The sequence below is a fragment of the Oncorhynchus keta genome, unplaced genomic scaffold, assembly GCF_023373465.1.
Source record: "Oncorhynchus keta strain PuntledgeMale-10-30-2019 unplaced genomic scaffold, Oket_V2 Un_contig_14122_pilon_pilon, whole genome shotgun sequence".
Taxonomy (NCBI): Eukaryota; Metazoa; Chordata; class Actinopteri; order Salmoniformes; family Salmonidae; genus Oncorhynchus; species Oncorhynchus keta.
In genome coordinates, this window is record NW_026278559.1 from 51468 (window position 1) to 76628 (window position 25161).

Genomic DNA, 25161 nt, shown 5'->3' on the forward strand with positions numbered 1-25161 from the left:
CAGTTGCTGTAGCCATCAATGTGCTTGATGCACCTGTTAACCCTCGCAAGGCTGCTGGCCCAGATGGCATCCCCAGCCGCGTCATCAGATCATGTGCAGACCAGCTGGCTGGTGTGTTTACGGACATATTCAATCTCTCCCTATCCCAGTCTGCTGTCCCCACATGCTTCAAGATGGCCACCATTGTTCCTGTACCCAAGAAAGCAAAGGTAACAGAACTAAATGACTGTCGCTCCGTAGCACTCACTTCTGTCATCATGAAGTGCTTTGGGAGACTAGTCAAGGATCACATAACCTCCACCCTACCTGTCACCTTAGACCCACTTCAATTTGCATCCCACCCAATAGATCCACAGACGATGCAACCACCATCACACTGCACACTGCCCTAACCCATCTAGACAAGAGGAATACATGTGTAAGAATGCTGGTCATTGACTATAGCTCAGCATTCAACACCATAGTACCCTCCAAGTTGATCATTAAGCTTGAGGCCCTGGGACTGAACCCCGGTCCTGTGCAATTGGGTCCTGGAATTCCTGACGGGCCTCCCTCAGGTGGTGAAGGTAGGAAACAACACCTTCACTTCGCTGATCATCAAAACTGGGGCCCCACAAGGGTGCGTGCTCAGTCCCCTCCTGTAGTCCCTGTTCACCCATGACTGCGTGGCCAAGCACGCCTCCAACTCAATCATCAAGTTAGCAGATTTTATTTTTTTATTTTTTTATTTCACCTTTATTTAACCAGGTAGGCAAGTTGAGAACAAGTTCTCATTTACAATTGCGACCTGGCCAAGATAAAGCAAAGCAGTTCGACAGATACAACGACACAGAGTTACACATGGAGTAAAACAAACATACAGTCAATAATACAGTATAAACAAGTCTACATACGATGTGAGCAAATGAGGTGAGAAGGGAGGTAAAGGCAAAAAGGCCATGGTGGCAAAGTAAATACAATATAGCAAGTAAAACACTGGAATGGTAGTTTTGCAATGGAAGAATGTGCAAAGTAGAAATAAAAATAATGGGGTGCAAAGGAGCAAAATAAATAGATTAATTAAATACAGTTGGGAAAGAGGTAGTTGTTTGGGCTAAATTATAGGTGGGCTATGTACAGGTGCAGTAATCTGTGAGCTGCTCTGACAGTTGGTGCTTAAAGCTAGTGAGGGAGATAAGTGTTTCCAGTTTCAGAGATTTTTGTAGTTCGTTCCAGTCATTGGCAGCAGAGAACTGGAAGGAGAGGCGGCCAAAGAAATAATTGGTTTTGGGGGTGACTAGAGAGATATACCTGCTGGAGCGTGTGCTACAGGTGGGAGATGCTATGGTGACCAGCGAGCTGAGATAAGGGGGGACTTTACCTAGCAGGGTCTTGTAGATGACATGGAGCCAGTGGGTTTGGCGACGAGTATGAAGCGAGGGCCAGCCAACGAGAGCGTACAGGTCGCAATGGTGGGTAGTATATGGGGCTTTGGTGACAAAAACGGATTGCACTGTGATAGACTGCATCCAATTTGTTGAGTAGGGTATTGGAGGCTATTTTGTAAATGACATCGCCAAAGTCGAGGATTGGTAGGATGGTCAGTTTTATAAGGGTATGTTTGGCAGCATGAGTGAAGGACACCTAAGTATTTGTAGTTGTCCACGTATTCTAAGTCAGAGATGTCCAGAGTAGTGATGTTGGACAGGCGGGTAGGTGCAGGTAGCGATCGGTTGAAGAGCATGCATTTAGTTTTACTTGTATTTAAGAGCAATTGGAGGCCACGGAAGGAGAGTTGTATGGCATTGAAGCTTGCCTGGAGGGTTGTTAACACAGTGTCCAAAGAAGGGCCAGAAGTATACAGAATGGTGTCGTCTGCGTAGAGGTGGATCAGAGACTCACCAGCAGCAAGAGCGACCTCATTGATGTATACAGAGAAGAGAGTCGGTCAAAGAATTGAACCCTGTGGCACCCCCATAGAGACTGCCAGAGGTCCGGACAGCAGACCCTCCGATTTGACACACTGAACTCTATCAGAGAAGTAGTCGGTGAACCAGGCGAGGCAATCATTTGAGAAACCAAGGCTGTCGAGTCTGCCGATGAGGATGTGGTGATTGACAGAGTCGAAAGCCTTGGCCAGATCAATGAATACGGCTGCACAGTAATGTTTCTCATCGATGGCGGTTAAGATATCATTTAGGACCTTGAGCGTGGCTGAGGTGCACCCATGACCAGCTCTGAAACCAGATTGCATAGCAGAGAAGGTATGGTGAGATTCGAAATGGTCGGTAATCTGTTTGTTGACTTGGCTTTCGAAGACCGTAGAAAGGCATGGTAGGATAGATATAGGTCTGTAGCAGTTTGGGTCAAGAGTGTCCCCCCCTTTGAAGAGGGGGATGACCGCAGCTGCTTTCCAATCTTTGGGAATCTCAGACGACGCGAAAGAGAGGTTGAACAGGCTAGTAATAGGGGTGGCAACAATTTCGGCAGATAATTTTAGAAAGAAAGGGTCCAGATTGTCTAGCCCGGCTGATTTGTAGGGGTCCAGATTTTGCAGCTCTTTCAGAACATCAGCTGAACGGATTTGGGAGAAGGAGAAATGGGGAAGGCTTGGGCGAGTTGCTGTTGGGGATGCAGTGCTGTTGACCGGGGTAGGAGTAGCCAGGTGAAAAGCATGGCCAGCCATAGAAAAATGCTTATTGAAATTCTCAATTATGGTGGATTTATCAGTGGTGACAGTGTTTCCTATCTTCAGTGCAGTGGGCAACTGGGAGGAGGTGTTCTTATTCTCCATGGACTTTACAGTGTCCCAGAACTTTTTTGAGTTAGTGTTGCAGGAAGCAAATTTCTGCTTGAAAAAGCTAGCCTTGGCTTTTCTAACCGCCTGTGTATAATGGTTTCTAGCTTCCCTGAACAGCTGCATATCACGGGGGCTGTTCGATGCTAATGCAGAACGCCAGATGACACAACAGTAGTAGGCTTGATTACCAACAATGATGAGACAGCCTGCAGGGAGGAGGAGAGGGCTCTGGGAGTGTGGTGCCAGGAAAATAACCTCTTATTCAAAGTCAACAAAACAAAGGAGATGATCGAGGACTTCAGGAAACAGCAGAGAGAGCAGCCCCCTATTCACATTGACGCAGTGAACAAGATGGAAAGCTTCAAGTTCCTCGGCGTACACATCACTGACTAACTGAGATGGGTCACTCACACAGATAGCGTGGTGAGGAAGGCGTAACAGCACCTCTTCAACCTCAGGAGGCTAAAGAAATTTGCCTTGTCACCTAAAACCCTCACAAACTTTTACAGATGCACTATCAGGAGCATTCTGTCGGCTGTATCCCTGCCTGGTACGGCAACTGCACCACCTGCACCTGCAGGGCTCTCCAGAGGGTGATGCGGTCCGCCTTAAGCATCACGGGGGGAAATTACCTGCCATCCAGGACAACAACCACCCGAGTCACTGCCTGTTCACCCGTCTATCATCCAGAAGGCGAGGTCAGTACAGGTACATCAAAGCTGGGACCGAGAGACTGAAAAACAGCTTCGATCTCAAGGCCATCAGACTGTTAAATAGCCATCACTAGCACATTAAAGGCTGCTGCCTATATACATAGACTTGAAATCACTGGCCACTTGAATAAATGGAACACCAGTCACTTTAATAACGTCTACATATCTTGCATTACCCATCTCCTATGTATATACTGTATCCTACACTATCCTACTGTATCTTATTCTATACCAATCTGACATTGCTCATCCATATATTTTTATATTCTTGATTCCATTCCTTTACTAGATGTGTGTATTGGTGAATATGTTGTGTAATTGTTAGATATCTTGTCAGATATTAATGCACTACTCAGAGGTAGAAGCACAAGCATTTCACTAATGCAGGCCTAAGCTATACAGGCACAACTACCACAATCTATAACAAACAGAATTCTTCCAATACTACTTTAATATTTCCAGACAAATATTAAAACGATGAGATTGTCTGAACAACTTGTTTCCCTGTTCTATAGTATTTGCCAAACAGGAAATGGCAAATGTGACAATATTTAACCAGTGGCCTGCTCAATCTGACACGTTCCTCAGCACATCATTGTAGTAGAGTCAACTGTCATTACATTAGTGTGTGACCTATTTGTTGAGTAGGCATGGCCAGGTGTAAATGGACCCGTATGGATTAAATCCATGTTGAAACTGTAGGTGTGGTGGTGGAGCCCTCCCTTAAGAGGTTTATTTAGGACTAACAACATGGACCACAACCCAGAATCCTCCAGCAGACACACCTGAGGAGGACTGTATAAAAAGCCCAGGACTGACCAGACAGAATCACACACCAAGACTCTCCAAAGCATCTCCAGGACCAAGAAGCCATCTAGAGTATCTCCACTGTCAGATCCAAGGAGCCATCCAGTCTCTCCTCTCCACACACTGAAGATGGAGCAAAGCCCCTCTCTCACCCTGCTGCTGCTGCTGCTGCTGCTGCTGCTGCTGCTGGGCCTCTCTCAGGCCAACCCTCTCATGGAGGATGGAAGTGGACCAGAGATCCTAACAGACAACCCTGAGGCTGTAGACATCACTGAGAGAATTCTGACCACTAATAACGGCTCCAGTCAGTTCCTGTTGGAGGGGACATGGTGGCACCAACAACCAGAAACGCCATGATTTGCTATAGGTACAACCAACACACACTGAAAACAATGTTGTGCGAATTCTGCTTTTAAAACTATCTGCATCAGGTTTTTGAGTATTTCCAACACAAGGTATTTTTATGTTTAATATTCTTCACTTTTAGTGTTTCAGAAAGTTGCATGATCACAAAATATACTTCGCTTCGTTAAAACCTGCATACAAACATTGTGTAGAAAGTAGCATTATAAAGTCAAAAGAATGTGGAATTACCCACAATCCTCTAAAAACAGAGACAGGTGTCAAAAAGTTGTTGCTAGAACTTAAAGTTAGTAAATTGGGGAAAAATTTCCCCTGGAGTTGTTTTTAAGTGCATCTTATGTTGATATATTTACATATTTAAATTTCAGGTTGGTTAAACGAGTAAAGTAGAGTAAGGGACTAATTATATTGAAGTAGAGATAACAAATATATTTTTTCAGGTCAAAATCATTGTATTTTCTACTATAATTGACTAACACCCTGAATGTTATTTTACAGTGCCGGGTGCTTCTGGAACAAAGGCTCCAACGGACTGGTTGAAGTGCCCTACACAGTGAGCAGTAGCTTCAGTTCCTCTGACAAGCAGGGCATTGAAAACGCCCTCCGGGCCTTCACTTCCCAGACCTGCATTCGCTTCGTGCCTCGGCAGAATCAGGTTGACTTCATCAGCTACGAGCCCAGAGACGGGTGCTGGTCCCCTCTTGGGAGAGTGGGAGGCCAACAGACGGTCTCTCTCCAAATGGACGGGTGTGTTTACTTCGGCATCATTCAGCACGAGACTCTCCACGCTCTGGGCTTCCAACACGAACAAACCAGGAGCGACCGTGACGAGTACGTCACCATCAACTGGAGTAACATCGACTCTAACAATGCCTACAACTTTGATAGATCAAACACCAACAACCTGAACACTCCCTATGACTACAGCTCTGTCATGCACTATGGAAAAACAGCCTTCTCTGTCAACGGGATGGACACCATCACCCCCATCCCCAACCCCAACGTGCCCATCGGCCAGAGACAGGGGTTGTCCACCACGGACATCCTGAGGATCAACAGACTCTACGGCTGCTGAGAGGAAGACATCAAGTCACAGGAGAAAAGTCTGGGAAAGACCAGATGAAGGAAGTCAAGTCTGACATATATCATGTTATCTTATTGATTTAAAATCATTGATGTAGTTGTGTAGTTCTCTAATTATTTTAATCATATGACTTAATTAATTATCTAAAATAAACAAGATTGAAAGCAGATGCTATTGTGTAATTCTAGTGTTTTCTAGTGTGTGTGTTTGTCTATGTGTCTGTGAGAGAGAGAGAGAGAGTTAACAGACTGGGCACAAGTCCTCCATGTCTGTCCTGATCCAAGACATTCGTCCTCCAATCAGCACTAGAGTTACATCACTTCTGCCACAACTACAATGACATCATTTCTCTCACCTAAACACAATAAGACACTAGGAATATTCACAACTACAATGACATCATTTCTCTCACCTAAACACAATAAGACACTAGGAATATTCACAACTACAATGACATCATTTCTCTCACCTAAACACAATAAGACACTAGGAATATTCACAACTACAACGACATCATTTCTCTCACCTAAACACAATAAGACACTAGGAATATTCACAACTACAATGGCATGAAAGATAATAATTATTTTTGGAAGAGAATGAAGGAGGCAGACAGAGGACAACATAAATATCTGCTCTGGGAATCTGACAACAAAGCAGAAATAAAAATCAACCACACTGTATTTTCTTGTTAAGATTTATACTGTAGATGTAACTGGTCTGGTCTGCTAAAATCATCACTTCAAAGTGGAGTCACACGTCCCCCAAAAATACAAGTTTCTCCTCAAAATGTTTTAAAATGCTGTGCATTGAATCTTATCACATAACAAGATAGACTAACAAACCAAAACGTTCTGCAGACATGCTGACATCTCTCTATTTATCTTGGATCTTGGAGGGCACTACGGTGTTGAACGCTGAGCTGTAGTCAATGAACAGCATTCTTACGTAGGTGTTCCGTTTGTCCAGGTGGGAAAGGGCAGTGTGGAGTCCAATAGAGATTGCATCATCTGTGGATCTGTTGGGGCGGTATGCAAATTGGACTGGGTCTTGGGTGTCTGGGATGATTGTGTTAATGGATGTCATGCCCAGACATTCAAAGAATTTGATAGCTACAGATGTGAGTGCTACGGGGCGATGATCATTTAAATAGGTTACCATGGTGTTCTTGTGCACAGAGACTATGGTGGTCTGCTTGAAACATGTAGGTCTTACAGACTGGGTCAGGGAGAGGTTGAAAATGTCAGTGAATACACTTGTCAGCGCATGCTCGGAGAACACGTCCTGGTAATCCATCTGACCCTGTGGGCTTTGTGAATGTTAAACTGTTTAAAAAGGTCACATCGGCTACGGAAAGCATGATCACAAAGTCATCCAGAACAGCTGGTGCTCTCACGCATGGTTCAGTGTTGCTCGACTCAGAGCAAGCGTAGCATGCATTTAGCACATCTGGTACGCTTGTGTCACTGGGCAGCTCGTGGCTGGGTTTCCCTTTGTAATCCTTAATCAATTGTTCCAAGATGGCGTAGCAGTCAGACTTCTTGTCATGTCGTGTCCCTTGTATACAGTGCCTTGCGAAAGTATTCGGCCCCCTTGAACTTTGCAACCTTTTGCCACATTTCAGGCTTCAAACATAAAGATATAAAACTGTATGTTTTTGTGAAGAATCAACAACAAGTGGGACACAATCATGAAGTGGAACGACATTTATTGTATATTTCAAACTTTTTTAACAAATCAAAAACTGAAAAATTGGGCGTGCAAAATTATTCAGCCCCTTTACTTTCAGTGCAGCAAACTCTCTCCAGAAGTTCAGTGAGGATCTCTGAATGATCCAATGTTGACCTAAATGACTAATGATGTTAAATACAATCCACCTGTGTGTAATCAAGTCTCCGTATAAATGCACCTGCACTGTGATAGTCTCAGAGGTCCGTTAAAAGCGCAGAGAGCATCATGAAGAACAAGGAACACACCAGGCAGGTCCGAGATACTGTTGTGAAGAAGTTTAAAGCCGGATTTGGATCCAAAATATTTCCCAAACTTTAAACATCCCAAGGAGCACTGTGCAAGCGATAATATTGAAATGGAAGGAGTATCAGACCACTGCAAATCTACCAAGACCTGGCCGTCCCTCTAAACTTTCAGCTCATACAAGGAGAAGACTGATCAGAGATGCAGCCAAGAGGCCCATGATCACTCTGGATGAACTGCAGAGATCTACAGCTGAGGTGGGAGACTCTGTCCATAGGACAACAATCAGTCGTATATTGCACAAATCTGGCCTTTATGGAAGAGTGGCAAGAAGAAAGCCATTTCTTAAAGATATCTATAAAAAGTGTCGTTTAAAGTTTGCCACAAGCCACCTGGGAGACACACCAAACATGTGGAAGAAGGTGCTCTGGTCAGATGAAACCAAAATGGAACTTTTTGGCAACAATGCAAAACGTTATGTTTGGCGTAAAAGCAACACAGCTCATCACCCTGAACACACCATCCCCACTGTCAAACATGGTGGTGGCAGCATCATGGTTTGGGCCTGCTTTTCTTCAGCAGGGACAGGGAAGATGGTTAAAATTGATGGGAAGATGGATGGAGCCAAATACAGGACCATTCTGGAAGAAAACCTGATGGAGTCTGCAAAAGACCTGAGACTGGGACGGAGATTTGTCTTCCAACAAGACAATGATCCAAAACATAAAGCAAAATCTACAATGGAATGGTTCAAAAATAAACATATCCAGGTGTTAGAATGGCCAAGTCAAAGTCCAGACCTGAATCCAATCGAGAATCTGTGGAAAGAACTGAAAACTGCAGTTCACAAATGCTCTCCATCCAACCTCACTGAGCTCGAGCTGTTTTGCAAGGAGGAATGGGAAAAAATGTCAGTCTCTCGATGTGCAAAACTGATAGAGACATACCCCAAGCGACTTACAGCTGTAATCGAAGCAAAAGGTGGTGCTACAAAGTATTCATTTAAGGGGGCTGAATAATTTTGCAAGCCCAATTTTTCAGTTTTTGATTTGTTAAAAATGTTTGAAATATCCAATAAATGTCGTTCCACTTCATGATTGTGTCCCACTTGTTGTTGATTCTTCACAAAAAAATACAGTTTTATATCTTTATGTTTGAAGCCTGAAATGTGGCAAAAGGTCGCAAAGTTCAAGGGGGCCGAATACTTTCGCAAGGCACCGTATATCGTTTTTTTAAAACATATTTTTCTTTGCATATCTTTTAAAACATTTTGCTAAACCTCAACATCTAAATACTCTCCTGCCACCCGCCTCACCCAATGTAGCTATTTTTCCGAAAGTATTTATATTTACTTCGGATCCGGAACCCCTCAACTGAAGCTAGCCAGCTAACTACCAGCTATCAGTCAGCAAACCATTGCTAGCGGTCATCAGCTAACCTTTAGCTCGGAAAGCTCTCGCCAGTTCGAACAACGCGACTCTAACATAACGGACCTATTATTTTTATCCCCGGATTCCCACCGCAAACGGAACATTTTCATCTGGATCTTCACAACTTGCTAACCGCAACCCCGGATGACTACTCCTGGCTAGCGTTTCCATCCACTTAGCTTGAAGCTAGCCCGGCCAGAGCTCAATATCTGGACCCACGACCGGTCTATCGATGTCACCGCATGAAGAGGCATAAACAGACTTAACCCCATCGCGACGTCCCCGAAAGGCTAACTTTCTAGCCCTTGCTATCTGCTTGCTTGCTAATTCGGCCTGCTAACTGCTAGCTTTTTTAGCCCCGGTCTGCTAACTGCTAGCTTGTTTAGCCCCGGCCTACTAACTGTTAGCTTGTTAGCACAGGCCTGCTAACTGTCTGAATCGCCGCGTCCCCAATCTCTTTTCAATTTTTAATTTGATTATACCTTCCGGTAACCTGCCTCACCCAATGTGATACGGAATCGCTATTATTTTTAAAACACATTCAAGAACCTCCAGAAGCTAACCAGCTAACTAGCTACAAGCTATTTAGTCATTGTTAGCCACTGCTAGCGGCTTTTACCTTCTGCACAGCCGGCCAGTTTTTTTAGCCTGGATAATACTCGCCAGTCAAGCTTCCCTGTCCCATCCACCGCTGCCCCCTGGACACTGTGATCACCTGGCTACATAGCTGATGCCTGCTGGACTGTCCATTAATCACGGTACTCCATTCTGCTTGTTTATGTTTTATCTGTCGGCCCCAGCCGCACTCAGTCTCTGTGTGTAGTTAATCCGACCCTCTCTGCCAAGTCAACGCCATTTTACCTGCTGTTGGTGTGCTAGCTGATTAGCTGTTGTTGTCTCACCTACCGTTTTAGCTACCTCTCCCATTCAACACCTGTGATTACTGTATGCCTCGCTGTATGTCTCTATGTCAATATGCCTTGTATACTGTTGTTCAGGTTAGTTATCATTGTTTTAGTTTACAATGGAGCCCCTAGTTCCACTCTTCATACCCCTGATACCTCCTTTGTCCCACCTCCCACACATGCGGTGACCTCACCCATTACAACCAGCATGTCCAGAGATACAAGCTCTCTCATCATCACACACTGCCTGGGCTTAACTCCGCTGTACCCGCACCCCACCATACCCCTGTCTGTGCATTATGCCCTGAATATATTCCACCATGCCCAGAAATCTGCTCCTTTTATTCTTTGTCCCCAACGCTCTAGGCGACCAGTTTTGATAGCCTTTAGCCGCACCCTCATACTACTCCTCCTCTGTTCCGCGGGTGATGTGGAGGTAAACCCAGGCCCTGCATGTCCCCAGGAACCCTCATTTGTTGACTTCTGTCGACTTCTGTTGACTTGCATGAAGCCTTGGTTTCATGCATGTCAACATCGACCTGGCCCAGGTATCCTGGAAGGATATTGACCTCATCCCGTCAGTTGAGGATGCCTGGTCATTCTTTAAAAGTAACTTCCTCACCATTTTAGATAAGCATGCTCCGTTCAAAAATGCAGAACTAAGAACAGATATAGCCCTTGGTTCACTCCAGACCTGACTGCCCTCGACCAGCACAAAAACATCCTGTGGCGGACTGCAATAGCATCGAATAGTCCCCGCGATATGCAACTGTTCAGGAAGTCAGGAACCAATACAGGCAGTCAGTCAGGAAAGCTAAGGCCAGCTTCTTCAGGCAGAAATTTGCATCCTGTAGCTCCAACTCCAAAAGTTCTGGGACACTGTGAAGTCCATGGAGAACAAGAGCACCTATTCCCAGCTGCCCACTGCACTGAGGCTAGGTAACACGGTCACCACCGATAAATCCATGATTATCGAAAACTTCAACAAGCATTTCTCAACGGCTGGCCATGCCTGGCCATGCCCCCCAGCTACTCACCCAAGCCTCTCCAGGTTCTCCTTTACCCAAATCCAGATAGCAGATGTTCTGAAAGAGCTGCAAAACCTTGACCAGTACAAATCAGCTGGGCTTGACAATCTGGACCCTCTATTTCTGAAACTCTTCACAGTCCCTGTTGTTCCATAAGGTGTATTTTTACCTGCTTTTTAAATCTGATTCTACTGCTTGCATTAGTTACCTGATGTGGAATAGAGTTCCATGTAGTCATGGCTCTATGTAGTACTGTGCGCCTCCCATAATCTTTTTCTGGACATGGGGACTGTGTAGAGACCACTGGGGCATGTCTTGTGGGGGATGTGTGCTAGTATTTTAAAAACAGACAAATCAGTACATTCAGCTTGTCAATAAAAACTAGTGTCCCGGTCCTAGAAAGCGGCAGCTATAGCATTTAGCTCAGTGCGGATGTTGTCTGTAATCAATGGCTTCTGGTTTGGAAATGTACGCATGGGTCACTGGAGATGACGTTGTCGATGCACTCATTAATGAAGCAGGTGACTGATGTGGTGAACTCCACAAAAATATTGGATGAATCCCGCAACATATTCCAGTCTGTCGCTTAGCAACCGCTTCATCGGACCACTTCTGAATTGAGCGTGTCACTGGTACTTCCTGTTTGAGTTCTTAATTGTAAGCAGGAATCAAGAGGATAGAGTTATGGTCAGATTTACCAAATGAAGGGCGAGAGAGAGTTCTGTATACATCTCTGTGTGTTGAGTCGAGGTAATCTAGAGTCGTCCCCCCTCCCCCTCTGTCACGTTCTGTCCATCGTTCGTATGTGTTTTCCTTGTTTTAGTGTTGGTCAGGACGTGAGCTGGGTGGGCATTCTATGTTGTGTGTCTGGTTTGTCTATTTCTATGTTTGGCCTGATATGGTTCTCAATCAGAGGCAGGTGTTAGTCATTGTCTCTGATTGGGAACCATATTTAAGTAGCCTGTTTTGTGTTGGGTTTTGTGGGTGATTGTTCCTGTCTCTGTGTTTGCACCAGATAGGACTGTTTAGATTTTCACTTTTCTTGTTTTGTATAGTCTGTTCATGTAAAGTCGTCTTTATTAAAAACATGAATAACCACCACGCTGCATTTTGGTCCGCCTCTCTTTCACCAGAAGAAAACCCTTACACCCTTGTTGCACAGGTGACATGCTGGTAGAAATCAGGTTTAAAGGATTTCGGTTTTCCTGTATTAAAAATCACCGGCCACTAGGAGTGCTGCCTCTGGATGAGCATTTTCTTCTTGGCTTATGGCCCTATATAGCTCATTGAGTACCAGCATCTGCTTTTGGTGGTAAATAGACAGCCATGAAAAATATAGATGAAAATTCTCACTATAGTATGGTCTACAGCTTATCATGAGGTATTCTAACTCGGGTGAGCAGAACGTCCAGACTTCCTTAATATTAGAGATTGCGCACCAGTTGTTGTTAGCAAAGAGACACACCCCCCACCCTTGAGTTTAGGAGGTGCGTCCGTTCTGTCCTGCCAATGCAAAATCTTCACAGCTATCCTAATAGTGGGCCTGTGTTTACTTACTGGAAAAGACTCATTCATTGCGTCATTCAAAACACGTCAGTATATCACCTTGTGGAATAGAAGAAACTGGATTTGTTAAGACCTACAGTTGCACTTTTTGTCACGAACCTCGCTGAAGAGGGTGCCTCTTCCTGTCCGGGCGGGGCTCGGCGGTCGTCGTCACCGCCTATTAGCTGCCATCGATTCCTTTTCCGTTTGTGTTGGTTAATGGTTAATTGGGTACACCTGTTTTGTATTAGGGTTTGTTTGTAGGGTATTTAAGGGCACTAGGTCTATTTTGTCCTGTTGTTTTGGACTGGCAACCTATATACGCCCTGCCCTGTGTGTTGGCGTGATCATTTTTCGGTTGCACCGGTGTAATAAATTTGATAAACGGCAGAACCCTGCTTTCTGCGCCTGATTCCATCCACCTGTTCTGAGAGATTGCGCACCAGCGGGCTTCTGTTTTCGTAACAGAAGCCCGCACCGAAGAAATGGAGTCAGCAGGAGCAGCGACCACCCCTCTCCCCACTATGGAGGAGCGTGTCCATCACCACACAGCTGTCCTCCATCGGATTGGTACAGCGATGGATCAGATGATGGAGAGGATGGAACGATGGGAGAGGAGTGGTTTACCGACGTCTATCTCAGCTCTCCCACTGCCGACACCACCTTCAACACCTACTCCACCTACGTCGTCCTCTGGGTCCAGCGCACTGCGTCTCTCCCCGAGAGAGTACGATGGAGCAGCGGCTGGGTGCCAGGGATTTTGCTCCAGCTAGAGCTCTACCTGGCTACCGTGCGTCCGGCTCCCTCGGGTGAGGAGAGTGTGGGCCTCCTCGTCTCCTGTTTAACAGGCAAGGCCCTGGACTGGGCTAACGTGGTCTGGAACAGTCCAGACTCGGCTCGGGACAACTACCTGGAGTTCACCCGCCGTTTCCGAGCTGTGTTCGATCATCCACCAGAGGGTAAAGCGGTGTGTGAGCGACTGTTCCACCTCAGACAGGAGATGAGGAGCGCGCAGGACTTCGCGTTGGAGTTTAGGACCCTAGCTGCTGGTGCTGGGTGGAATGACAGGGCCCTGATGGACCATTACCGGTCTAGTCTCCGGGAGGATGTCCGCCGGGAGCTAGCTTGCAGAGACACAACTCTCTCCCTGGATGAACTTATAGACATGTCTATTCGATTGGACAACCTGCGAGCTGCCCGCGGGCATTCAGAAGGGGTCCTGTTAATTCCACCTTCCAGCTCTCCCACTCCCACTCAGATGGAGTTGGGAGGAGCTGCATCTAGGGGACCAGAGGGGGCTCCTCCTGCTCCTATTGTGGACGGAGAGGACACACTTCGGACCGGTGTTGGAGGAGTCCCTCTGGGAGTCGAGATGGTCGGCGGAACACTCCTCGGCCACCCCAGGTGAGTAAGCACCAAAGTCACTCAGAGCTCCCTGTTGGTCACATGTTTTTGTTAATTTTTTTCCCTGCGTTTTCCCCTCTCTTCAGCATAAGGCGCTAGTCGATTCAGGCGCAGTTGGGAGTTTTATGGATTGTGGACTCGCCCGTAAATTGGGTATTCCGTTAGTGCAGATAGACCCACCTATCCCCGTGCACTCCTTAGATAGCCGACCGTTAGGGTCAGGGCTGGTCAGGGAGGCCACGATTCCGCTGAACATGGTAACGCAGGGGAATCATAGGGAGAGGATCAGTTTCTACCTTATTGATTCACCTGGGTTCCCGGTGGTGTTAGGGGTTCCCTGGCTGGCTATTCACAATCCCGTTATTTCCTGGAAACAGGGGGCTCTTAAGGGGTGGTCAGACGAGTGTTCAGAGAGGTGTATAGGAGTTTCCATCGGTGCCACGACGGTGGAGAGTCCAGACCAGGTTTCCACCGTGCGCATTCCCCAGAATATGCCGATTTGGCTATCGCTTTTAGTAAGAAGAAAGCGAACAAATTACCACCTCATCGACGGTGGGATTGCGTGATAAACCTCCAGGAGAACGCTGCACTTCCCCGGAGTCATGTGTACCCACTGTCACAGGAGGAGACGTTGGCTATGGAGACATATGTCACGGAAGCTCTGAGACAGGGGTACATTCGGCCCTCCATGTCACCCGTCTCCTCGAGTTTCTTTTTGTGAGGAAAAAGGAGGGAGGTCTGCGTCCGTGCATTGATTATCGAGGTCTCAATTCGATCACCGTGGGTTTTAGTTATCCGCTACCTCTCATCGCTACGGCGGTGGAATCATTTCACGGAGCGCGTTTCTTCACAAAAAGTGGACCTCAGGAGCGCGTATAATCTGGTGCGTATTCGGGGAGGAGACGAGTGGAAAACAGCGTTTAGTACCACATCAGGCCACTATGAGTACCTCGTCATGCCGTATGGGTTGAAGAATGCTCCAGCCGTCTTCCAATCCTTTGTAGATGAGATTCTTAGGGACTTGCACGGGCAGGGTGTGGTAGTCTATATTGATGACATCTTGATTTATTCTACCACACGCGCCGCGCATGTTTCCTTGGTGCGCAGGGTTCTTGGGCGACTGCTGGAGCATGACCTATACGTCAAGGCTGAGAAATGTGTGTTCTCCAAACCAGCCGTTTCCTTCCTGGGTTATCGCATTTCCAGCTCGGGGGTGGTGATGGAGTGTGACGCGTTAACGCCGTGCGTAATTGGCAGACTCCGACCACGGTAAAGGAGGTGCAGCGGTTTTTAGGGTTTGCCAATTACTACCGGAGGTTTATCCGGGGTTTTGGTCAAGTAGCGGCGCCCATTACCTCACTGCTGAAGGGGGACCCGTGCGTCTGCGGTGGTCAGCAGAGGCTGATGGAGCCTTCAACCAGTTGAAGGTACTGTTCACTGGAGCTCCCGTGTTGGTGCATCCGGACCCTTCGTTAGCATTCATAGTGGAGGTGGATGCGTCCGAGGCTGGATTTGGAGCCGTGCTGTCTCAGCGCTCGGGCACGCCACCGAAGCTCCGTCCCTGCGCTTTCTTTTCTAAGAAGCTGGGTCCGGCGGAGCGGAACTATGATGTGGAGGATCGGGAGTTACTAGCTATGGTAAAGGCCCTGAAGGTGTGGAGACACTGGCTTGAGGGGGCTAAACACCCTTTTCTCATCTGGACTGACCACCATAATCTGGAGTATATTCGGGAAGCGAGGAGACTGAATCCAGGTGGGCCATGTTCTTTACACGTTTTAGATTTACGATCTCTTACAGACCAGGTTCCCTCAACACTAAGGCCGACGCGCTGTCCCGTCTCTATGACACCGAGGACCGGTCCATCGAACCCACTCCCATCCTTCCAGCCTCTCGGCTGGTGGCCCCAGTGGTATGGGAGGTGGACGCGGACATCGAGCAGGCGTTGAGGTTGAACCTGCGCCTATACAGTGTCCGACTGGTCGAAGTGACGTACCGCTTGGTGTCCGTGATAAATTGATTCGGTGGGCTCACACACTACCGTCTGCGGGTCATCCGGGGATTGATAGGACAGTGCGGGGTCTTAGGGGAAATACTGGTGGCCCACTTTAGCTAGGGATGTGAGGCTCTATGTCTCCTCCTGTTCTGTATGCGCCCAGAGTAAGGCTCCTAGGCACCTTCCTAGAGGGAAGTTACAGCCCCTCCCGGTTCCACAACGGCCATGGTCCCATCTCTCGGTAGATTTCCTTACTGATCTTCCCCCATCTCAGGGGAACACTACCGTTCTGGTCGTTGTGGATCGGTTCTCTAAGTCCTGCCATCTCCTCCCATTGCCTGGTCTTCCTACGGCCCTACAGACTGCAGAGGCTCTATTTACCCACGTCTTCCGGCACTATGGGGTTCCAGAGGATATAGTCTCCGATCGGGGTCCCCAGTTCACGTCCCGGGTTTGGAAGGCGTTTATGGAGCGTCATAGCAAGTAAAACACTGGTAGTTTTGCAATGGAAGAATGTGCAAAGTAGAAATAAAAATAATGTGGTGCAAAGGAGCAAAATAAATAAATTAATAAAATACAGTTGGGAAAGAGGTAGTTGTTTGGGCTAAATTATAGGTGGGCTATGTACAGGTGCAGTAATCTGTGAGCTGCTCTGACAGTTGGTGCTTAAAGCTAGTGAGGGAGATTAGTGTTTCAAGTTTCAGAGATTTTTGTAGTTCGTTCCAGTCATTGGCAGCAGAGAACTGGAAGGAGAGGAGGCCAAAGAAATAATTGGTTTTGGGGGTGACTAAGAGATATACCTGCTGGAGCGTGTGCTACAGGTAGGAGATGCTATGGTGACCAGCGAGCTGAGATAAGGGGATAAGGGGGACTTTACCTAGCAGGGTCTAGTAGATGACATAGAGCCAGTGGGTTTGGCGACGAGTATGAAGCGAGGGCCAGCCAACGAGAGCGTACAGGTCGCAATGGTGGGTAGTATATGGGGCTTTGGTGACAAAACGGATTGCACTGTGATAGACTGCATCCAATTTGTTGAGTAGGGTATTGGAGGCTATTTTGTAAATAACATCGCCAAAGTCGAGGATTGGTAGAATGGTCAGTTTTACAAGGGTATTTGACAGCATGAGTGAAGGATGCTTTGTTGCGAAATAGGAAGCCAATTCTAGATTTAACTTTGGATTGAGATGTTTCATATGGGTCTGGAAGGAGAGTTTACAGTCTAACCAGACACCTAAGTATTTGTAGTTGTCCACGTATTCTAAGTCAGACCCATCCAGAGTAGTGATGTTGGACAGGCGGGTAGGTGCAGGTAGCGATCGGTTGAAGAGCATGCATTTAGTTTTACTTGTATTTAAGAGCAATTGGAGGCCACGGAAGGAGAGTTGTATGGCATTGAAGCTTGCCTGGAGGGTTGTTAACACAGTGTCCAAAGAAGGGCCAGAATGGTGTCGTCTGCGTAGAGGTGGATCAGAGACTCACCAGCAGCAAGAGCGACCTCATTGATGTATACAGAGAAGAGAGTCGGTCCAAGAATTGAACCCTGTGGCACCCCCATAGAGACTGCCAGAGGTCCGGACAGCAGACCCTCCGATTTGACACACTGAACTCTATCAGAGAAGTAGTTGGTGAACCAGGCGAGGCAATCATTTGAGAAACCAAGGCTGTCGAGTCTGCCGATGAGGATGTGGTGATTGACAGAGTCGAAAGCCTTGGCCAGATCAATGAATACGGCTGCACAGTAATGTTTCTTATCAATGGCAGTTAAGATATAATTTAGGACCTTGAGCATGGCTGAGGTGCACCCATGACCAGCTCTGAAAACCAGATTGCATAGCAGAGGAGGTATGGTGAGATTCGAAGTGGTTGGTAATCTGTTTGTTGACTTGGCTTTCGAAGACCTTAGAAAGGCATGGTAGGATAGATATAGGTCTGTAGCAGTTTGGGTCAAGAGTGTCCCCCTTTGAAGAGGGGGATGACCGCAGCTGCTTTCCAATCTTTGGGAATCTCAGACGACACGAAGGAGAGTTTGAACAGGCAAATAATAGGGGTGGCAACAATTTCGGCAGATCATTTTAGAAAGAAAGGGTCCAGATTGTCTAGCCCGGCTGATTTGTAGGGGTCCAGATTTTGCAGCTCTTTCAGAACATCAGCTGAACGGATTTGGGAGAAGGAGAAATGGGGAAGGCTTGGGCGAGTTGCTGTTGGGGATGCAGTGCTGTTGACCGGGGTAGGAGTAGCCAGGTGGAAAGCATGGCCAGCCGTAGAAAAATGCTTGTTGAAATTCTCAATTATGGTGGATTTATCAGTGGTGACAGTGTTTCCTATCTTCAGTGCAGTGGGCAGCTGGGAGGAGGTGTTCTTATTCTCCATGGACTTTACAGTGTCCCAGAACTTTTTGAGTTAGTGTTGCAGGAAGCAAATTTCTGCTTGAAAAAGCTAGCCTTGGCTTTTCTAACTGCCTGTGTATAATGGTTTCTAGCTTCCTGAACAGCTGCATATCACGGGGCTGTTCGATGCTAATGCAGAACGCCAGATGACACAACAGTAGTAGGCTTGATTACCAACAATGATGAGACAGCCTACAGGGAGGAGGAGAGGGCTCTAGGAGTGTGATGCCAGAAAAATAACCTCTTATTCAAAGTCAACAAAACAAAGGAGATGATCGTGGACTTCAGGAAACAGCAGAGAGAGCAGCCCCCTATTCACATTGACGCAGTGGACAAGGTGGAAAGCTTCAAGTTCCTCGGCGTACACATCACTGACGAACTGAGATGGGTCACTCACACAGATAGCGTGGTGAGGAAGGCGTAGCAGCACCTCTTCAACCTCAGGAGGCTAAAGACATTTGACTTGTCACCTAAAACCCTCACAAACTTTTACAGATGCACTATCAGGAGCATTCTGTCGGCTGTATCCCGCCTGGTACGGCAACTGCACCACCTGCACCTGCAGGGCTCTCCAGAGGGTGATGCGGTCTGCCTTAAGCATCATGGGGGGAAATTACCTGCCCTCCAGGACAACAACCACCCGAGTCACTGCCTGTTCACCCCTCTATCATCCAGAAGGTGAGGTCAGTACAGGTACATCAAAGCTGGGACCGAGAGACTGAAAAACAGCTTCGATCTCAAGGCCATCAGACTGTTAAATAGCCATCACTAGCACATTAGAGGCTACTGCCTATATACATAGACTTGAAATCACTGGCCACTTTAATAAATGGAACACCAGTCACTTTAATAACGTCAAAATATCTTGCATTACCCATCTCCTATGTATATACTGTATCCTACACTATCCTACTGTATCTTATTCTATACCAATCTGACATTGCTCATCCATATATTTTTATATTCTTGATTCCATTCCTTTACTAGATGTGTGTATTGGTGAATATGTTGTGTAATTGTTAGATATCTTGTCAGATATTAATGCACTACTCAGAGGTAGAAGCACAAGCATTTCACTAATGCAGGCCTAAGCTATACAGGCACAACTACCACAATCTATAACAAACACAATTCTTACAATACATTTCATTCATATTTCTAGACAAATATTAAAACGATGAGTTTGTCTGAACAGGAAATGGCAAATGTGACAATATTTAACCAGTGGCCTGCTCAATCTGACACGTTCCTCAGCACATCATTGTAGAAGAGTCAACTGTCATTACATTAGTGTGTGACCTATTTGTTGAGTAGGCATGGCCAGGTGTAAATGGACCCGTATGGATTAAATCCATGTTGAAACTGTAGGTGTGGTGGTGGAGCCCTCCCTTAAGAGGTTTATTTAGGACTAACAACATGGACCACAACCCAGAATCCTCCAGCAGACACACCTGAGGAGGACTGTATAAAAAGCCCAGGACTGACCAGACAGAATCACACACCAAGACTCTCCAAAGCATCTCCAGGACCAAGAAGCCATCTAGAGTATCTCCACTGTCAGATCCAAGGAGCCATCCAGTCTCTCCTCTCCACACACTGAAGATGGAGCTAAGCCCCTCTCTCACCCTGCTGCTGCTGCTGCTGCTGGGCCTCTCTCAGGCCAACCCTCTCATGGAGGATGGAAGTGGACCAGAGATCCTAACAGACAACCCTGAGGCTGTAGACATCACTGAGAGAATTCTGACCACTAATAACGGCTCCAGTCAGTTCCTGTTGGAGGGGACATGGTGGCACCAACAACCAGAAACGCCATGATTTGCTATAGGTACAACCAACACACACTGAAAACAATATTGTGCGAATTCTGCTTTTAAAACTATCTGCATCAGGTTTTTTGAGTATTTCCAACACAAGGCATTTTTATGTTTAATATACTTCACTTTTAGTGTTTCAGAAAGTTGCATGATCACAAAATATAAAAATTTAGTGTGCAGTGGAAATCCAGCTATTGAGATGTGGCTCTTGTTAAGTTAATCAGGTGTTAAAATGAGGTGAAAAGGAGACTGAAACAGGACTTTAAAAAGAGCTTCAGCTCCTGGTTGGACGCAGCCCAGAAGGCCGGAGTCCATCTGGCAACACAGAGACCTGCCCGGTGAATACAACCAGGGGTGGAGGACTCAACTGTATCATCTATTTGTTTTGTTCATATAGGCAGAAGTAATGAAATGTACAGTATTCACACGGGGTAGTAGGGTATTCACAGGGGGTAATAGTGGCGTAGGGTATTCACAGGGGTAATAGGGTAATAGGGTATTCCCAGGGGGTAATATGGTATTCCCAGGGGGTAATAGAGTAGTAGGGTATTCACAAGGGGTAAGAGAGTAGTAGGGTATTCACAGGGGTAATAGAGTAGTAGGGTATTCACAAGGGGTAAGAGAGTAGTAGGGTATTCACAGGGGGTAAGAGAGTAGTAGGGTATTCACAGGGGTAATAGAGTAGTAGGGTATTCACAGGGGTAACAGAGTAGTAGGGTATTCACAGGGGTTAATAGAGTAGTAGGGTATTCATGATAGTTGTTGATAATCCCAGTCATATTAACAACCCATGATAGTTGTTGATAATCCCAGTCATATTAACAACCCATGATAGTTGTTGATAATCCCAGTCATATTAACAACCCATGATAGTTGATAATCCCAGTCATATTAACAACACATGATAGTTGATAATCCCAGTCATATTAACAACCCATGATAGTTGTTGATAATCCCAGTCATATCAACAACCCATGATAGTTGTTGATAATCCCTGTCATATTAACAACCCATGATAGTTGTTGATAATCCCAGTCATATCAACAACCCATGATAGTTGTTGATAATCCCTGTCATATTAACAACCCATGATAGTTGTTGATAATCCCAATCATATTAACAACCCATGATAGTTGTTGATAATCCCAGTCATATTAACAACCCATGATAGTTGTTGGATTATCATGGATTGTTTAGATCTCCCCTCGTTCTATATTCTAACAGATGTTTCCATCTCTGCCCATGAAACCGGCTAAATGCATCTTGGAACATGTAGTCCTACCGCCGGGTGGAAATCGCTGCGCTTAAATAGTGAAGAAATAATAGTTTAGTTTACCTCCACTACACTACATTGATATGCATTGTGGGGATTTAAAATAGACTATATGCAATGTCCACCAAAACAAGTGGGTATACCTGCATATACCTTCCACGACAGCAGTGAGTGTAGTACCTTCTGTGTAGTATGAGAGAGGAGATAACATGGTACAGTCCAGACTAGAGTCAGTATGAGAGGGGAGATAACATGGTACAGTCCAGACTCCCAGTGGTTCCTCAGGACAGACTAGAGTCAGTATGAGAGGGGAGATAACATGGTACAGTCCAGACTCCCAGTGGTTCCTCAGGACAGACTAGAGTCAGTATGAGAGGGGAGATAACATGGTACAGTCCAGACTCCCAGTGGTTCCTCAGGACAGACTAGAGGCAGTATGAGAGAGGAGATAACATCTCAGCCCAGCCTCCCAGTGGTTCCTCAGGACAGACTAGAGTCAGCATGAGAGAGGAGATAACAACTCAGCCCAGCCTCCCAGTGGTTCCTCAGGACAGACTAGAGTCAGCATGAGAGAGGAGATAACATCTCAGCCCAGCCTCCCAGTGGTTCCTCAGGACAGACTAGAGTCAGCATGAGAGAGGAGATAACATCTCAGCCCAGCCTCCCAGTGGTTCCTCAGGACAGACTAGAGTCAGCATGAGAGAGGAGATAACAACTCAGTCCAGCCTCCCAGTGGTTCTTCAGCCCAGTCTCCCAGTGGTTCCTCAGCCCAGTCTCCCAGTGGTTCCTCAGCCCAGCCTCCCAGTGGTTCCTCAGCCCAGCCTCCCAGTGGTTCCTCAGCCCAGTCTCCCAGTGGTTCCTCAGCCCAGCCTCCCAGTGGTTCCTCAGCCCAGACTAGAGTCAGTATGAGAGAGGAGATGGTTCAGCAGGACAGACTAGAGTCAGTATGAGAGAGGAGATAACAACTCAGCCCAGCCTCCCAGTGGTTCCTCAGGACAGACTAGAGACGGTATGAGAGAGGAGATAACAACTCAGCCCAGCCTCCCAGTGGTTCCTCAGTCCAGTCTCCCAGTGGTTCCTCAGGACAGACTAGAGACGGTATGAGAGAGGAGATAACAACTCAGCCCAGTCTCCCAGTGGTTCCTCAGGACAGACTAGAGCCAGTATGAGAGAGGAGATGGTTCCTCCGGACAGACTAGAGTCAGTATGAGAGAGGAGATAACATGATACAGCCCAGACTAGAGTCAGTATGAGAGGGGAGATGGTTCAGCAGGACAGACTAGAGTCAGTATGAGAGGGGAGATAACATGATACAGCCCAGACTCCCAGTGGTTCCTCAGGACAGACTAGAGTCAGTATGAGAGGGGAGATAACATGATACAGCCCAGTCTCCCAGTGGTTCCTCAGCCCAGACTCCCAGTGGTTCCTCAGGACAGACTAGAGACAATATGATTGGAGCAGGCGCGGTGCACTCGCCCTAAAAGGGGACATTGGCTGCGCTGATAAAACAGACTTGATCCTCTCTTAAAATCAGTCGATGACGTGAGACATATTTGACAGAAGTATTGAGCTGTTTTTCATGTTATAGTATTTGGGGAAAAAGTACCAACATTTCCGTGACACCATGTAACTCCACTACAGAATTCATATCAAACCACTAGAGTCAGTCCTCTCTATACCTGACAGTGAAGACGTGTGTTTCACTCCTCAATGAAAAACAAAAGAAGCATAGAAACATCTGTTTGTTCGACCATGCTGGTCATTTATGAACATTTCAACATCTTGGCCATGTTCTGTTATAATCTCCACCCGGCACAGCCAGAAGAGGACTGGCCACCCCACATAGCCTGGTTCCTCTCTAGGTTTCTTCCTAGGTTTTGGCCTTTCTAGGGAGTTTTTCCTAGCCACCGTGCTTCTACACCTGCATTGCTTGCTGTTTGGGTTTTTTAGGCTGGGTTTCTGTACAGCACTTTGAGATATCAGCTGATGTACGAAGGGCTATATAAATAAATTTGATTTGATTTGATTTTGATATCAAAGCACGGAACCAGCCCCTGTCACCAGTGAGGTTTGGGCCTTCCAAGCCAGCCAGCCCACTGAGGGGTTTCACTGCAGCCCAAAATAATTGTGACCCAGAACATCATCACCCAGTTCTCAGTTGGTGAGAGGGACACATCACTGGGCTGGGACTCTACTGTAGAAGGTACAGAACATCATCACCCAGTTCTCAGTTGGTGAGAGGGACACGTCACTGGGTTGGGACTCGACTGTAGAAGGTACAGAACATCATCACCCAGTTTGAAGTATAAACAAGGTCACCATGTACCAAGCACACCATGTACAGCAAACAACTTTTACTGTCACTATGTGGCAACAACTGCATCTAAACTTTTACTGAAGGTCTCAAGCTATATTTAATCATTTTCTAAATGAAAAAACTAGGCTATGTGCACTCAATCAGGACATGGCTACTCAGGCAGGCCAGAGAGACAGAGAGACAGCTCCCTATCTGCAGGCAGGACAGAGAGACAGCTCCCTATCTGCAGGCAGGACAGAGACAGAGAGACAGCTCCCTATCTGCAGGCAGAACAGAGACAGAGAGACAGCTTTCTATCTCCAGGCAGGACAGAGACAGAGAGACAGCTCCCTATCTGCAGGCAGGACAGAGACAGAGAGACAGCTCCCTATCTGCAGGCAGGACAGAGACAGAGAGACAGCTTTCTATCTCCAGGCAGGACAGAGACAGAGAGACAGCTCCCTATCTGCAGGCAGAACAGAGACACAGCTTTCTATCTCCAGGAGAGTGCTTTACACATACCACTGCACCAGTGTTACTACCAGCCTGACTAGGAGAGGGCTTTACACCTACCACTGCACCAGCCTGACTAGGTGAGGGCTTTACACCTACCACTGCACCAGCCTGACTAGGAGAGGGCGTTACACATACCACTCCACAAGCCTGACTAGGAGAGGGCTTTACTCCTACCACTGCACCAGCCTGACTAGGAGAGGGCTTTACACCTACCAATGCATCAGTGTTACTACCAGCCTGACTTGGAGAGGGCTTTACTCCTACCACTGCACCAGCCTGACTAGGAGAGTGCTTTACACCTACCACTGCACCAGCCTGACTACCAGCCTGACTAGGAGAGGGCTTTACACCTACCACTGCACCAGCCTGACTACCAGCCTGACTAGGAGAGGGCTTTACACCTACCACTGCACCAGCCTGATTACCAGCCTGACTTGGAGAGGGCTTTACATCTACCACTGCACCAGCCTGACTACCAGCCTGACTAGGAGAGGGCTTTACACCTACCACTGCACCAGCCTGACTAGGAGAGGGTTTACACCTACCACTGCACCAGCCTGACTACCAGCCTGACTAGGAGAGGGCTTTACACCTACCACTGCGCCAGCCTGACTACCAGCCTGACTAGGAGAGGGCTTTACACCTACCACTGCACCAGCCTGACTACCAGCCTGACTAGGGGAGGGCTGTACTCTTCTGCACTACCTACATTGGGTTAACTACAGCTTTAACACGACCCTGTCCATTAGTTACCAATCACACAGTCCCATCCATCTTGTGTCAGTGTTGCGTAAACATATGTAACTCCAGCACTCACTCGTTCCCATCCCTAGAACCACTGTGGTTTCAC

General features: G+C 46.9%; 1 pseudogene; it reads left to right on the forward strand.

Annotated features, from left to right (window-relative positions):
• The first annotated feature begins 4306 nt into the window (after positions 1–4306).
• Positions 4307–6132, forward strand: LOC127918411 (hatching enzyme 1.2-like; annotated as a pseudogene).
• Positions 6133–25161: the final 19029 nt, after the last annotated feature.